The sequence below is a fragment of the Haematobia irritans genome, chromosome 5, assembly GCF_050003625.1.
Source record: "Haematobia irritans isolate KBUSLIRL chromosome 5, ASM5000362v1, whole genome shotgun sequence".
NCBI classification, from domain to species: Eukaryota; Metazoa; Arthropoda; class Insecta; order Diptera; family Muscidae; genus Haematobia; species Haematobia irritans.
The window spans coordinates 64,762,134-64,772,165 of NC_134401.1; positions in this window are offsets into that span (position 1 = coordinate 64,762,134).

A 10,032-nucleotide genomic window follows, 5' to 3' on the forward strand; every position below is an offset into this window, starting at 1 on the left:
TATATAAACTAATGAGCTGAATTATGTAATGGTAAAAAAGTTCTTTCTTTTGGATTTAAAAATATGAAAAATATCCGAAAATAATAAAAATAGGTATTTTTCATTTATATTTTTTTCTATTTCCAGAATTTGCAAAGTATCATCAATATAATACCAAATTACATTTACATTGCTTTCCCATTATTTTTGTATCTGATTGGTTCAAATCTTAATAGACGATTTCAATATGGGGAAATTTTGGAAAGGAATTGTTACTAAAAATAAATTACCGAGCTCCTTAATACACCTTTTTATCATAAAAGATCATAAATCTGGAATCATAAATCTGGAACTAAGAATTGAACTTGATATTCTATGCAGGTAATGTCATAAGCGTAGGAAGGCCTCTGGGGAGGGGGCTTAGACCCCCCAGAAAAATTTTAGCCCCCCCCAGAATTTGATTTTACATTTTTCTAAAAATTAAACAAGTATATACAACCGCACAAAGTTCCGCTAAAGACTTTCATGCACAATCGAATTAATTTAGTTGTGGTAGCAGTTGCCGATGGCAATGTTTGAAATCTGATATTTATAAAATAAATCTGTGGTTGAACTTTTGATTTAGTTGAATAACTAAAGCTCCTTTATTATTTTGTTTAGTCTGGTTTAGTCAATTTAATTAAAAAAATAGTAATTGATACTATTCTTTCATAAATTAATATCTTAATAATGCTGCAAAAAAGCATAGCCAAAAAGAAGTGAAAATCTTCTTTCTGGGTCCGGAAGTGGTGCAAAATTGGCGGAGAAGCGATGAATGTAATATGAAATTGTCATAGAACGAATGTCCACCGTTTCAACAGCCGTTGCAATGAATTTGCATCACTTCTTAAGTTGTGATCCAAATTCAGTGTTTTGAATGTGAATTAAAAAAATTTGTTATATTTTCCCAAATAATTAATTTTTATATTTCTTATGATTTTTAATGCATTCTAACGCTTGTTTGAAACGTTTTCCCTCGAATATTTTCAAAAATTTCTATAATGAATTTATCATTTTTGTGGCAAAATTTGAATAATTTGTACTATTTTATTTATTCTTACCTTTTTTTTAAAGAAAACAAAAAATTACGCATTAAAATATGAAAAAATGAAGTAAAAAAACTTCCTGTGTAGTTAAAATAACTAACTTCTTTGTGAGGACATTTTTGGAAGTGCTTTTAACCCTGGACAGTCATCCTTCGTCAAAATGACGACGCATAATTTCATTTTCGATTTAAAATGCATTTTGGTCGATTGGGAAATGATAAATTTAAGTTATACCAAAACAACAATTTCATGAATTTTTGTCTCATACTAATTAAAAACAAATTGAATAAGGAAATTAACTCAATTTTGGTTCTCATTTTTGCTCACGATGCAAATTATTGCGTTTTGAAAAAAGCCGTAGTCAAAATGACGAAGGATGACGTTAGTGTACAAAAAATAAGGATGACTTTCCAGGGTTAAAGTTGTGACATTAGAACAATTCCCAATTTTTTGCTGGGAAAAGTGTGGAACTACTTTTAGTTGCTTTATTATAAATTAATTGTCGAGTTATTTTGATGCCTATATTGTTATTCATTTTTATGAAATAAAACATTAATTGAACCTATAAGTGCAGTCTATAAATTTTCAGCTAGGGGGGCTACAGCCCCCCCTAGGAAAATTGTCTAGCTACGCTAATGGGTAATGTTTAACAAAATTAACTTTTAATTGAACAAAATTAAATTCGAATTATTCTGTTTACTTTCAGAAAAACTAATTTAGTTTACAGGCTGCTGATTTATTGGAAATCTAGGCGCATCTACATATTAGAAGCAACATACTAACATGGTTATTATTATAAGGAAGATAATGATTTATATAATTTATTTTTTCACCCTATAGTTGTTATTGATAGTAGTTGTATTTGTAAGTTATGTTAGAACAAAACACAAATGACAAGAACCAAATTTATTTGTCTATTGCATAATTCAAAAAATAATAAAATATTAAATATGTTTTATAAGAAACACATATTTTCTTTTATTTCAAAAGAAAAAAAAAAACTAAATACGATTTTGGGGTCGCAATATATAAATTTTTTAATAGAAATTTATAGCCAATTTCAATTAATTATTTAATTGAATGAATCAAATAGTTGATTGATTTTTGTCGCGAAATTAATTAAAATTTTAATTGATTCAATTAAAACTGTGATTGAATTTTATGTTAAAAATCAATCACGTTTTTAATTGATTCCATCACACAATTAATTGATTCCGTGACAAAAGTCAATTAAATTTTTAATTAAAAATCGTGTTGGTTTTCAATCATAATGGGTGATTGATACTATCATTTTTGTGATTGAAGACATTTCAATTAAAAAATGATTGAATCCGCGATTTTCGTGATTGAAATCAAAAAATTTTTTTTGTGTGAACTATTATTAACTATAGGAATTGCCAGTTGTTGTAACAGTTTATTGTGATTTCATCCATTTTTATGTTATACGCTTTGGTACTTCAGCTTGTGGCCAGATCGAGGAACTCTGCGACTAAGGTGGGGTGCGTCCAGAGTGACCTGGCGGTAAGTCGGGTTGGTTTAGCTGGGCAAGAGAAAAGATGACGCGTGTCGTATGGCCCTTGGTTGCAAATTGGACATACGTCAGCTACGCTGCTATCAATCATTGATAAATAGGAATTGAGGCGGCTGCACTTGCACTAAAATTCTGGAAAATTCTTGTAATAAATTATTGTAAAAACGTGCTTAAATTTACGAGACACTTTTTTTCTGTGTATGTCTAGTACATTTTCTTTCGAAAAATATTTACTTATTTTTATGAAATCGGCGTGGTGCCAACATGGTATCGGTGTTTGTAATAGAGTTTAGTTATACTTTTCTAAAACTAGCCTACATTTTCTTTCTTTGTGGGTTAAACGTTTTGAGATAAGAATGAGAAAAGATATATGTTGTGCTACCGGCATTCGGGGAAAATTACCAGATGCAATTAAAGATAGACATCTTTCTCAATCCAAATGATTTATTTAGGTTTCACCACTTTCTCTTCTGTAATATAAAATAATGTAGAAGCAAATATCATTGCGGGTATACTAACTTGGTCATTCAATCCGATCAGAAATTTGGGACTTGATATCATCAGTCCATTATTATATATAGCCCCCATATAAGCTGATACCCAGATAAATGTTCATGAATATGTAAATATGCTTGCCGAAATTAGATACATAATTTCCGAGAAAATAACATGGTTGCACATTTATTTGGTTATCTAATATAAAGGGTGATTCTTTTGAGGTTAGGATTTTCATGCATTAGTATTTGACAGATCACGTGGGATTTCAGACATGGTGTCAAAGAGAAAGATGCTCAGTATGCTTTGACATTTCATCATGAATAGACTTACGATCTGCCACAACGTCGAATTTTCAGTGAATGGGCCCTAGAAAAGTTGGCAGAAAATCCGCTTTTTTATCGACAAATTTTGTTCAGCGATGAGGCTCATTTCTGGTTGAATGGCTACGTAAATAAGCAAAATTGCCGCATTTGGAGTGAAGAGCAACCAGAAGCCGTTCAAGAACTGCCCATGCATCCCGAAAAATGCACTGTTTGGTGTGGTTTGTACGCTGGTGGAATCATTGGACCGTATTTTTTCAAAGATGCTGTTGGACGCAACGTTACGGTGAATGGCGATCGCTATCGTTCGATGCTAACAAACTTTTTGTTGCCAAAAATGGAAGAACTGAACTTGGTTGACATGTGGTTTCAACAAGATGGCGCTACATGCCACACAGCTCGCGATTCTATGGCCATTTTGAGGGAAAACTTCGGAGAACAATTCATCTCAAGAAATGGACCGGTAAGTTGGCCACCAAGATCATACGATTTGACGCCTTTAGACTATTTTTTGTGGGGCTACGTCAAGTCTAAAGTCTACAGAAATAAGCCAGCAACTATTCCAGCTTTGGAAGACAACATTTCCGAAGAAATTCGGGCTATTCCGGCCGAAATGCTCGAAAAAGTTGCCCAAAATTGGACTTTCCGAATGGACCACCTAAGACGCAGCCGCGGTCAACATTTAAATGAAATTATCTTCAAAAAGTAAATGTCATGGACCAATCTAACGTTTCAAATAAAGAACCGATGAGATTTTGCAAATTTTATGCGTTTTTTTTTAAAAAAAGTTATCAAGCTCTTAACAAATCACCCTTTATGTAGATGAACAGAATACTTGTTGGTTACAGCCAATTCGATTTAAATTGTGGGTAGCACAATCAACATTTGTCTACGGCAATGTAGTTGGATTTGAGGCAATAATACGCTATCGCATTATCGAGACGACCAATATTTTGCTATAGATACCATTTGTTTAGCTCCAAATCCGAGCACAATTTATGAAGAAGCCTCATTGAAAAAGTGCATGTCACATGTGCACGAGTATCATGTACATTAGATAGGGTCACGGCCTAAAGGGAAAAAAAGTTGATACGGTCACCCCCCAGTTTTGTAGCATATTCGAAGACAATTTCAGAACACCAAAACTTTTTTTCCGTGCACCCTACGACCCCCCGAAATACAATTTATTGTGCTGTGTCGGCATTTGAAGTCCGATCGAAAAGAAACGCATATCGTTGTTCGTGGTTGATCAGGGGCTATATTTCGTGCATTGGTCATTTTTGACTCCGACGTCAAATTGCATTTTTAATTTTTTTATTTCGCTTCGTATACCCCTATGATGCCCATTTCTGATAACCATTATAAAGATCTTAACAAAATATGAAACTTTTGCTTTTGAAGTATTTACTTATATTCATAAACAAAAAAAATATGGACAGACTTAAAAAATCATGTAGCGAAAGTGATTGTTAGAATTTTAAAACAGTAGGCTCTCAAATTGTTCTAGCAAAAACACATGCACTTTGCATAACGCAGAAAATGCCGTAGTGCAAACAACGAATATGTATACAAAGGTACCGTTAGAAATTTACAGATAAACAGGTTTTGTGTTCTAAATGCCTTATAAATTAATTTCGTAGATGTGAATAACGATGTGCATGTGGTTTCGATCGGACATCATGACAACACATCAAAAACTTTTTGGTGGTGTGTAGGGTGACCTATAGACTTTTTAAAATCTCTGTAACTTTTTTATGAATATAAGTAAATACTTCAAAAGTAAAAGTTTCATATTTTGTTAAGATCTTTATAATGGTTATCAATCAAAATTGGGAATACGAAGCGAAATAAAAAAATTAAAAATTAAATTTGACGTCGGAGTCAAAAATGACCAATGCACGAAATATAGCCCCTGATCAACCACGAACAACGATATGCGTTTCTTTTCGATCGGACTTCAAATGACGACACAGCACAATAAATTGTATTTCGGGGGGTCGTAGCGTGCACGGAAAAAAAGTTTTGGTATTCTGAAATTGTCTTCGAATATGCTACAAAACTGGGGGGTGACCGCATCAACTTTTTTTCGTGACCCTATCTAATGTACATGTACCTGTACCTCTGCATTTGTCACCTACAACCAGAAAAAGTGACCCCTTCTTTAAGTTAAAATGAACTAATTTTTAAGAAAGTTGAATTTCGTGTAGCGCTAAAAACATATTTATTTGTTTGAGCGATGTGATTTTCGTAGAAATTAGGAAGAATGCATTCTATATGTATTAGTTAACATTTTCCTATATTTATGTACCACTATACTACAGAATAAAAAATTAACTGAATTGAATTCATATATGGAATGATTTTATTGAACTTTTTTCATTAATGTTGACACATTACATATTTGTGCTCACCCTTTTACTTCAAAATTAGAACTACAGTCGAAGCTTACGAACGATATATTGTCAGGCCCTTTCGTTAATTAGAAAAATTCGTTAAATCGAACGGGAATTTAAAATGTTAACTTTTATTGTAAATCGTAGTTTTTTTTACAATATTTGAAAAATTTGCATTTGGCAAAATTAAAGTACTACAGAGGCACTTAAAAAATAAACTGTTGAATTTGATATATCTAGAATAGGTAAGGGCCTATATACACCCATGTCAATATTCGCCTTGATGTATGCCCGGTTTCAAGCTGGGCCAAGCAAAGTTAGAGTTCATAGTAACATCCTAACATGTCCTATATGTTACACCATTGTTCACTGATTCCTGTGCCGCATAGATTTACTCCTAAATTCCCGGTAGTTTTTTTTTTCAACGGTAGTTTTTCCCTTTCAGTAATGATGCTGACATTCATGTGTATTTCATATTCCTCCTCTGTTGTAGGAAGGAGGCTCCTTTTCATTGAGCTAAATATAGAATCGTGTAGCTCTCATTAATTCACCACATTTGGTATCACAATAGACTGAGTAACTCCTTAGACTATTTAGTCCAAATAGCGATCCAACGGAAACTTGGTGCATACTGCCACTAACGAACCTATCACAGGACTAGTAATAGTGCTCAAGTGCTAATTTATCGATTTCTATACTTTCTTGATTTTAAAATCTTATTAGATCAACAGAATCCAAAAGTGATTCCTTTCTGATGCGATTGGAATTGGGCTAAAAAAATGGACCCTAAGAGTTTGTCCCAGACAGGTTCATGAGAACCTGTATGGTCCTACTAAGTTCTCCCAGGTCATGTCCATTGAAATGAGTTCAATTTACCTCGTCAATGGCAAGCCTGTATTACGGTGGTCGTTCCCTTCTGGTTCTGGTCCATTAACACAGTAGTCCTGTACCGGTCCTGGGGTAGATCGATTTCCCGTAGCGGAGATGCCACTCTATCTATCCTACCTACCTACCTAGGTATACGGCCATTGAATATGTGTTTCAAAACACTTGATTCGATCTAAATATCATGGGAATGCCGCACTTTGTGGACGTTTCCGAAGGACTTAAACCATTCTCACAATCGTCAAATATTGCAAATTTTTTTCTTGTTTATTTTCTTAAGATTAGAAGCATTTTCGTTAAATCGAACGTAAATTTTGTTCAATCGTTCGTTTTTTAGAATACTCAATGTTAAGAATTTGGACGTTCGTTAAATTGGATTTTCGCTAAACAGAGCTTCGACTGTACTTACTTACGTTTAAGATTTGAAAAGATTGAATACTTCTTAGTACGAATGAACTAAAATATTTTTCTAATTCCTATTCATATTTATGATACACTTTCCATAATAAAGGAAGTCAGAGTTATCATTTTATAAGAGATTTTACTAAATTTGAGGAAACTCGGTTTTAGTTCGGTTTTTGTTCATTTTTATGAATGCTGAATAAAATTTTCTTATTCAGTTGTAAATTCTTATACCCCGCGAAGAAATTAGTATTAGTAAAATTCCATGCCTTATTCTAGAAACCAAACAAAAACTTCATACCCATCGTTTGGTCTTTCAACTATTCGGCAATCCACGTTTCGTCTTTTATTGTTACAGCTACAGAAAAATGTAAACGTGATCCCAGGCATAGATTTATGTTTATTTACCATTGCAGGAAATACATTTGTTATTCATTACATTACTAGCCCCTAAACCATGTTCCTGAAACCGTAAAAAAAATCATTTATGGCTACTCCAAATATTTTTATGTGTTAAACTAACTGGTTGTCTGGTTGGAGATAATAGTTTGGGCTTCAGGTTTTCACTTAAGCTGAAAACAATGGTACGCGCCTTTACATCCAATTGACCTTAGTGCAACCACAAGACCTTGCCATTTATTATTCGTAAAGCTATCATCTTGGTTCATAATGAAATCTAAGTAAGTGTTGTTCTCTAACAGTGGCTTCGCCTAGAAATTGACATACTCGGACACGTGTCAGTCAATTGGCCAACCTGTCAGATACGATTCTATGGCACACGCGCTGCCTACACGGACGAAAAAGACTGTTTTTCATATGTTTGAGTGTAAAAATTATATGTTTGAAACTCAAATTTTTAAACACAATATTTTTAAGTGCATTCATAAACTAGCATAACATGTTTGGGACATATATATTAATATGTTAGAACACATTATGTTTGGGACATAAAACGTATGCTGGAAGTAAAATAATGAATGTAACCAATTGGCGCCTTAAAAATATTTTTACACAAAGAAAATTTCATTAAAGATTGGAAAAATACTATGTGTGAATATAAACAAGTATACATTTACAAATTTGGAGTAAACATATATATGTTGTGATATAAGACTTCGCCAAAAATTGTATATGCTGAAGTAAAAATATTAAAATGAGTATTCGGAGAGAAAATTCATTCGGAACCAAGCGAAAAGACATTTGAAAAAAGAGCATGAGTTTTGTTTATCATTTTCGCATTACGGGCACAATTTTTTTTTGTTTTGTCAAAACAAATCGGAACGTAGGACGAGTAAGTCAAAATATTCAAACAAAGGTAATTAAAGGGATCTTCATAAAAACTAACGAAAGGACACTATACACTGAAAAAAAGCATGCCCTGTTCTCTACTTTGTTGTGTCTCTACTTTAACAATTTTGGTATTGATTCCGAGCCAATGAAGCGGAGAATTCAAGTAAGGATACTTTTAACACACAATTCTCTTTTAAATGTGAGTTTTGTGTAGTTGGCTCTATGAAGCAAATTTTAATTTTTCACTTTTTCAGCTTTTTTTATATGCTATAAAAGTCTGTTAAAAACAAGACTTCCAGTAGAAATTATGCTATATTTCAAGATGTAGTCAAGATGCAAAAATGCAACAAATTTAAAGACAATTTCATTAATTTTAAAGAATTTTTCTGAATTATTAAAGTCAAGTCCAAATTTTTTTTCTTTCATGCTATGATACCCATTTTCAAGTCAAATCACTTAATTATAAGGAGAACACGACTAAATTGAAAAGTTTATCGACTTTTGAACATGAAAAAAACTTTATATGAGAGAAATGCGTCTTCTAAGCTAAGCAAAATTTGTATTCTTATTTCGAAGTTTTTGGTATCACGACAATATTTTTTTCAGTGTACTCTTATTAGAGTTGTGACAGTGAAATGAAAACATTGGGAAACTGTGAAAAATTAAACAGTAAGATCTATAAAAAACAAAGTTTGGTTCCCCTTTATTAATAAGTAGTCCAAGAGGAGTTGACGGATACTTTCGAAAATAAAAGCGGACATTGAGTTCGAGTTTTGGCACTAAAACTATTTCCCATTTTAGCGGCAAAACTCGAATCGGTAAAACCAGAATAACATTATAACTTTTTTCGGCAAATTGTATTATAACATGGTGGGGAATGATACAAAGCAACAATTGAATAAGTTTATTTTCTTTAAAATAAATTATGAAAGAAAGCAAACAATTGTTCACACCTAAATAAATTTATGTGTTGGTTGTAAAATTATTGTTTAGAATTTAAATATAATGTGCTTTTGAATGGTTATCGTTAACTTTAGGATTCGATCGAAAATATTTATATATATACTCGACTTCACGTTCTTCTTTTGTAAGAGTTTTTGAATTTCTTCCATAATTTCAAACTTGTATACAAAAACCTTTTTTTGCTACAAAATTTTTATTTTTGCAATAAAAAAATAATATATGATTTTAACTCAGCCCATTTCATTTATATCAAGCACTTTCCTGACTTTAAGTCTATTATAAGACACTCTTTATAGTTTCGTAGTAAAAATTTAATATAGTAGTATGTCGGGACATTCCGAACGTATCTGGAATATATGTAAAAAAATATATTTAACCCTGCTACTATGTTAGAAAAAACTTACAGATTTTATTTTATGTTGGGGTCATATCATGACCCACACTTAATTTTGTAAAATAAAATGAAATGTGTATCTAATTAAAAGGTTTTTTATAGTTTGGGATCATCGGAATAGGTTGTTGTTACTGGAATTTTCTGTCGTTGAGACGAACATACCGTTTATTTTGCCAGTTATGCTTTTATTGAAAGTTTTTCTTTAATGAAAAAATTTACACTTTTTTAATTTACTCGCGCCTTTTGGTTGTAAAAAAGTTGTATGTAGGTGGTAATGGGAGCTACCGTGGCG